The sequence below is a fragment of the Lolium perenne genome, chromosome 5 (genome assembly GCF_019359855.2).
Source record: "Lolium perenne isolate Kyuss_39 chromosome 5, Kyuss_2.0, whole genome shotgun sequence".
Classification (NCBI taxonomy): Eukaryota; Viridiplantae; Streptophyta; class Magnoliopsida; order Poales; family Poaceae; genus Lolium; species Lolium perenne.
The window spans coordinates 154,715,703-154,723,130 of NC_067248.2; the positions used below are offsets into that span (position 1 = coordinate 154,715,703).

The following is a 7,428-nucleotide window of genomic DNA, read 5'->3' on the forward strand; positions in this document are numbered from 1 at the left end:
AGCCACCTCCTAGAACCACGCTAAAAAACAGACCCATCCCGCCTACCACTAACTCACAACACTGATCGATTCCCTTACAAAAAACAACAACACTGCGCAATGTATTCCTATTAAAATTGTACCAGCTACAATACACAGCAGCACCAGGCTTATTTATCCCTTGTTTTCCTACTCCTCTGCATGCACACAGACACGTGAGCTAGCTTTGAACACATGCCACTATTATGCTATTTTATGTAACTCCATCGCTCCAGCTAAACACTTTGCCATTTCCTTACATAATACAAAACATATCAACTAACGGACAACGTACCAGTCCTCCTATGAATTGGACAATTATAATAAAGCTAGGACCGCTCTCATGTCATCAGTCAGCTTTATTATTAGTACATACAACAAATATGCTACGACTGTCATTCTAAGTTAAACACTTTACCATTCTTTCGAAAATAAACACAGGCACCTATTTCGTTCACAAGCTGTATTGGCCTATTTGCAATTCAGTGGTTTAACACTGCTAACCTACTCACTATCGCAGCCCGAGGTTCCCAGCAAACAAACATGGACTTCCGTTTCATCTCATTTCAACTTCATAAAGATGAAAAACATCAATAAGAAATACCACTTGCCTCACTATTACCAAACTCTTTTTCGCGAAAACGCAAAAGCCTTGCGTTTCGATGCATTGATAGATAAAGAAGGTTTGTATGTACAAAGTTCAGAAGAGGGACCAACACCACGCCGTACAACTCAACCCAAAAGACCTAATCTAGGGGAGGAGTTGGCGAAGCCCCCGGGCGCCCGCATCCGCCCATTGTCGCGCCTCGGCCTTGATGTCACTGACTAAGGAGGCCACCGAGGGACGCGCGTTGTCGAAGACCGCAGCGTTCATGTGCTTCCAAATCCACCACGCTGTGAGCATGATGAGTGACGAAGTTCCTTTGCGCAACTGGCGTGGGGAGGTCCGCACCACCAGCGACCACCACTCCGCGAAGTCACCCTCAACCGTTGGAGGCCCCGCGGTGGATCGAATCCACGATAGGACCTCGAACCAAACTGTCCTAGAGAAGGAGCAGCCGGTTAGGATGTGCGCCATAGTCTCCACTGACTGGTCGCACAACGGGCATCTTGTCGCGTGGGAAATCCCCGACGCGCCAGACGCTCACTCGTCCAGCACCTGTCCAGGCAAGCAAGCCAGATGAAGAACTTCACCCTTGGTGGCGCCCAGGATTTTCAGTTGAGCTTCCAGGAGCCTGATAGGATCGCCCCCTGGAAGAGGGCATCATAGCAGGAGCTGGAGGAATATTGGCCATCCGTCGTCCACCGCCAGACCAACCTGTCTTGGTCTGGGGAGAGCACCATGTCCCTGAGCCTAATCCATAGTTGAACATACTGCCATAGTGCCAACTGCCAAGGCGCTCGGTGCGCCCTCGATGTCGGAGATCCAGCTGCGCTCCACCAGCGCCTGCCGCACCGTGCGCCGCTTCCTGAGGCGCTTGGGAATGAGCGCATAAACCTCCGGCGCTAGCTCCCTGATGGACTTGCCATCCAGCCACCTGTCCTCCCAAAAGAGAGCGGACTCGCCGTTGCCCACCACCATAGAAGTGGATGCAGCGAAGGCGTCCAGCTCGATCTTCGAGAACTGCATGTCGAGCCCGCGCCATGGTCGTTGGGGGTCAGTCCGCATCCTCCATAGCCAACGAACCCGGAGGCTGATGGCAGTGCGAGCGAGATCCGGGATCCCTAACCCCCCAAACCGCAGCGGGCGGCACACCCTCGACCAGTTGACATGGCAATGACCGCCATTGGCCTCTGCCCTACCGGCCCAAAGGAAGCTTCGCAGGATCTTGTTAACCTGTTTCAGCGCCTTCTTGTTGAAGCTCAGCACCATGAGCTGATGTAGCGGAATAGCTGCCAGCACCGATCTAACCAGCGCCAAGCGACCAGCCCTGGGCATCATAGACGCTTTCCAGGTTGGTAACTTGTCAGCCAAACGATCCACCACAGGCTGGAACGCCTCACCCGGTAGTCGACGGATGGAGAGTGGGATGCCGAGGTATTTGACAAGGAAGGGTGCCAACTGGCACTCCATCACCCCGGCAGCGGCATTGGCCACCTCCTCCGTGCCAACCTCCAGCGCGGCGTGCCGCCGCGCCTCCGTTTGCTAGTGTTTCAGAAGAGGTAAGGTGGTTGAAGCATGTTGTTTAGTCATAAGATCGACTATACATTATACATACTAGCAAAGGCCGGCGCGGCGGCACGCCGCGCCCTTGCTGTGGCCTAAATTCTTTTGTAAGCATGATTGGTTGTTGATGGAACATTTTTATTGGCCGGTAGAGTTGGGAAAGATGGTATATGTTCAGTGAGATGCTATGGGCATATTTTTTTATGGAAAGACAGTGGTACAATTTGCATATAGCTTGAAATAGTTGCAGAGACATATTATCATTAGGACTGTTAATAGGGCGAGCTGATTATGAACACTGAAGAGATGGAAACTGATGGATGACATGGAGACATATTATCATTAGGACTGTTAATAGGGCGAGCTGATTATGAACACTGAAGAGATGGAAACTGATGGATGACATGGACGCAGATAGATAGTTCATATAATGAACATGGTTCACCAAGACGGCCCGATTAACACACTTCAAAGTTCTAGTGGTGGTAGTGGAGTCTGGCAATATTACATTCAGCAACACCTTGCTGCTGAACCTGGTATGGCCCGGGGAGCAAAAGCAAATGACTCCATCAATATGACATTCAGGAACACTTTGCTGCTAATCCTGGTATGGCCCGGGGAGCAAAAGTAAATAACTTCATCAGCGCGCGGCCACATATTGATATGTAGAAGACAAAATAAAATAGCTTGATGTTAACTAAATATACCAACAGGAGTAGCAACCCATTGCTTCGATGAAGTGACTGACGGTATGTAGCCAATTTCTTAGATAAAGATATACATTTAAGATTTCTGCAATTATTCTGTGTATAGGAGGACCACACATTTTCTGAAGAAAAAAATTGTTCATTTTTTCCTATCACTGACTGTTAGAGAACATACGGCCACAACATCAAGCGACACATGTGGTTACCCCTAGAGAAAGGTAAAGTTGGCTTTTCACCCTACTCCGAAGTCCAAACCATAGTACATTGCATATTGTACCTTCATTGAGGAAAGAGTTCAGAGGCACAACGCATCTGAATTTAAATAACTTCATTCAGTCAAACAACAGTAGTATTTATAATGAAAATCTGTAGCATCTGATTCAAACAAACAAAGAGCTTCAACAATCTCCAGCCATCAACGCTCTCCACAAAAAAGTAACACTAAAACTTCTCACATAATTGACCGAGTTATGATACCTATTGACTAATATTCATCAGCGAAAGTGACACCCTGCACATCTCTACCTACCTTCAGTATAATGATGTATAATCATGGTGTGGTAACACCCTCGCTAGCATCTACAACTAAGACTAAGCTGCTTATTTCGGATTCGGTTGCCAAAGGAATTTATGCACTAAGATCCAGATATAAAAGCTGCTTAGTCTTAGTTGTAGAGTAATTACAAATGGGGGTAGCAAACTAAAGACCAAGAAATCTTACCAATGCAAGCGCATGGTACACACGTGCAAATGGTCTCTGATGACGGCAATGGCAACGCTGGCCGACAATATGTCCCAGTCACCTTTTCTTAGTTAATTCATCTTGCAAGATTACTTCTTCCAAGAAGATAGAATTGCAATGAATAGGGTGTGTTGTTGCCTGAATTGCCGGTGTTGTCATCTGCCATAGTCTTGATGACCCATTGCAACCTCCTACAGAAAGGGCGCAATAGTTCAGATTAAAACGTTCGTAAGCATTGTTAGAAGAAAAAACATGCTAGGTTATAAGATAAAGAGTTTAATAGCCGGGAGAAGGAAGCAAAGACGCATACAGAGCAGGCTATTTGATCAGGTGCAATGAAGGTAAAGTTACTGAAAAATGAAAGTTCTGAATTCAACCACTTACAGCTAGCATGCATTCATGATTTTCTACCTATAAGAAGTGTGCATCTTCTGTGATGGTGGAGCACTGCAAATACCCATTTTAAGCATAATGTACGGTATTTCCTATAATCTTAGTTTTGATAATTCGAATAGTTTATGCATAGGGAAAAGATGGAAAGTTGAGGCATCCCTATGTACTGACATGTGGAGTACCTTACGTCAATATAAACAGTCCAACTCCGATGAGTTAATCCTGATGAGTTTTGCCGCAAATTGGACTACGCTAAGGCTATTAGCGGAAAGTTCTCTACAAATTGGACTGTCATCATCTCAGATGATGACGTAAGGATGTCATGTAGCTATTCCTGTCATCTAATAGTCTTTGTATATTTAGTTGAAAATGATTATTTACAGAGCTACAAAATGATCAGTTTCTACCTGTGGGGCTTATGTAACTAATGATGTGAATTATACTTTTTACAATGCCCCAACTAAATGCAAGTTGCCTAGACAAAATGGATCCCATGATGAATAAAGCGTCATGTTTGAACAAAGGCTATTATAACAGATATAAGCACATTTTATTGTTCGTTAGAAACCTGGATCTTTGTGCCTCTGTTCAAGGACTTACACATCAACAACAAACAGTCAATGGTCTTCATTTTCATTATCAGTAAACACAAATCTCCGGGCCTGAGTTTAGGATCAGAGATCTAAGGAATCAATATCAAAGTTGTTGCATCAGATGCTAGAACAAACTACAAATATATAAGATCTGGTTATTAAGAATGATTTTTGAGTGACTGGTAATAGTAGAAGAAGAATGATATTTTTTGTATTTAATTGTAATACCTATCTGAAATGCTAGATAAATTACATATACTACCTGATTAATTAGAATAGGCATGATAGCATGGCACTTGTTATCACACTTTAGCTCGTCAAATCCAAATGACATGACACTTAATTCCTCTTCACTAATCACTTTTCCAATTTCTCTTATCTTACCAAGCGCCTTTCCAAATGCAACAGAAACTCCTATTTTTTTTTATTGGTGATGCCAACAACTTCCTAAGAAAATACATTGCAAGAAAAAACTTTGTAAGAAATTTAATACTGTTGCTACCTGCCCAAGTTATCTAGAGTTCAACCATCGATGGAGTTAAAACTGCCTAAATTGTTATATTTACAAATATGTCTAAAGTACCATGTAAGCCATTCGATTTAAACATCTGATAACATGAAGATGCCCGTAGGAATCAATAATCACTTATTTAGTGGACTGAAACCCCCCACCTTCCGAGCAAAGTATACCAACAGAATATCACTGCGGATCTAAAGATTGTCAAGCGCAGAAGAATAGAGAGATCGGTAGTTAACAAATAATAACTTGAAAAAAATATACAAATATTTACAAACCGCAGCTCTTTGGAGCCTCTGAGATAACTCCAATCTTACTTCAGCTTCAACTTTTTCTAGTGACTTCTTTTCAGGTGACTCCTTTTCCAAAGAACACAATGCATGAAATGAAACGTGCTCAGAAGCAAGGTGCACATAAAACAACGGAGGTTACAGAGGTCACCTTGCTCCCAGCGTCAAGGAATTAGACACCTGTTGGAAAATCAATTTTTAGAGAACTAATAACAAAAGTACACACCCAAAAAACTTGGTGACTCCACATATAAAAATCCAGATCGTAGAACTGAGGCTACAAATTCTTCTTATCAAGCTTTATCATGATATACTGGCGTAGTCATGCAAGAACAGCAAAATTTCTAACTTTACCATGTCTACAACAGGACCAAAAATAATGTTTCAGGCAAAGAACCCAGATTCCCTACCGTAGAGATCAACCAAGTCGCGCAAATTCAGACCCGCCCAAGATCCCGGAGGGAATCAAGAAATAGAGGCGCTGACCTGGTGGAATCGGGGGATACATGGAGCTGGTGCAGGGGCACTTGGGGATCTTGTGTTCGCTGGTTGGCGGCCGGATCGGAAACCCGACGTTCCCCCTACCAGCGCCCGTGCCGGATGCGCCCCCACCTGAAGAACACCCTATGCTCACGCGGATCTTGTCGAGGGTGACTATCATGTTCGTCTTTGTCTCCACGTCTCCCTTGCAATGTCAACTTTGTTGACAACGGACGGTGGCGTCGGAATCAGATCCCTCGCAATGTCGACTTTCCTGACAACGGACGATGGCGACGGAATCAGATTCTAGATCGACGAATTGGTCTTGAGAGGAAGGAGTGGGTGGGGTACAGGTACCAACCCGCAGGCGCCCTCTCTGATCTGATCGAGCATCTCTAAGCCGGCGGCCGCCTCGCTCGTCGTCGGACAGTCAGACGGCGGAACAGCCAGTGGGGAAGCTCGAACGCGTGGACGACGTCCGCTGTGCAAGAAAAAATGATGGAGGAGGTGAAGAAACCAGAGCAGTTTGCCCTGCTCGGCGGCCACCCACTATCCTTTCACAGGAGCCGAACGCTGAGGTGGCGGTCGGCAGGTTAACGTGTTGCAGCGGTCGCGCCGCCATGAACAGCTGGTGCGGGAAAACCATGGAGAGGCCCTGCTTCGACCAGCTGAACAATGATGACTGCTGGGAGAATAGGCGGCAGGTGGCGATTGTATCGGCAATCGAGGAGAGGATGGAGAAAAAAGGAGGCCAACCACCGTGGGGAATCCAGACTCCGACGCGGGGGTGTAGGGGATTTGGCTCGGCTAGGTGGGGGAGATGGACGGAGATTTCTCTAGAGAGAGGCCACATCGAGAGAAAAAGCTGTGTCCAGGGTGACTCACCACCGCTCCACATTTTTCAGCTAGGTCCACCCAAGCGAGTACCAACACAGCCGATCATCAAAGCACGTGGAATAAAAATGTTAACCTAAATTGCTAAGCAACACCGAACTGTACACATGAGAATTAAATCACTCAAAAGAGTGTGTTCGGAAGAGCCCTCAAAATTCTAAGAAAAATGATGTTTGTTCAGCTTTAATATAGTAGTTATATAGGCATGTCTCATCAACTCTTTCAATTAAGTGATTCCTTTGTCTAAGCACTGAGTGAGTCTACGGCCGGTTATAGGATTCCTGCATTTGATTAAGTTAGGCTATATATTGTGCTAGTTACTCAAATAAATAAATAAACCTATGTGCATTTCATCTGTTCAGTACCTAGTTTCGACCAGTGAACACATGAACTAGAAGCACCATACATTTTAATTGGAACCTAATCAATCAAGTATGTCGTTACCCACGATGTGACCATACAAATAACAATGGAGAAAAAGACAAAGCAACATGTTTACCAATAATATATACTCTAAGGCTCTAAGCCTTACAAAACAAAATCTCTCCATAATTACAAATAGTGTTTCTTTTAGAAATTGCTGGTTCAATCTATAGGTATTCAAAATTTTGTGACTTCTAAAGCAAG

At 44.9% G+C, this 7,428-nt stretch overlaps 1 long non-coding RNA gene across 4 annotated transcripts; it reads right to left on the minus strand.

Annotated features, from left to right (window-relative positions):
* Positions 1 to 2,324: 2,324 nt before the first annotated feature.
* Positions 2,325 to 6,736, minus strand: LOC127300299 (uncharacterized). 4 transcript variants are annotated; one of them, XR_007851094.2, is made up of 4 exons: positions 6,269 to 6,736; positions 5,914 to 6,181; positions 3,614 to 5,607; positions 2,325 to 2,789 (listed from the first exon to the last, which is right to left on the minus strand). It is a non-coding gene; the product is annotated as an uncharacterized lncRNA (long non-coding RNA). The 4 variants fall into 4 exon arrangements; XR_007851092.2 differs by lacking the exon at positions 2,325 to 2,789 and having other exon boundaries at positions 2,938 to 3,825; positions 5,416 to 5,607; XR_007851093.2 differs by lacking the exon at positions 2,325 to 2,789 and having other exon boundaries at positions 2,938 to 3,825; positions 4,596 to 5,607.
* Positions 6,737 to 7,428: the final 692 nt, after the last annotated feature.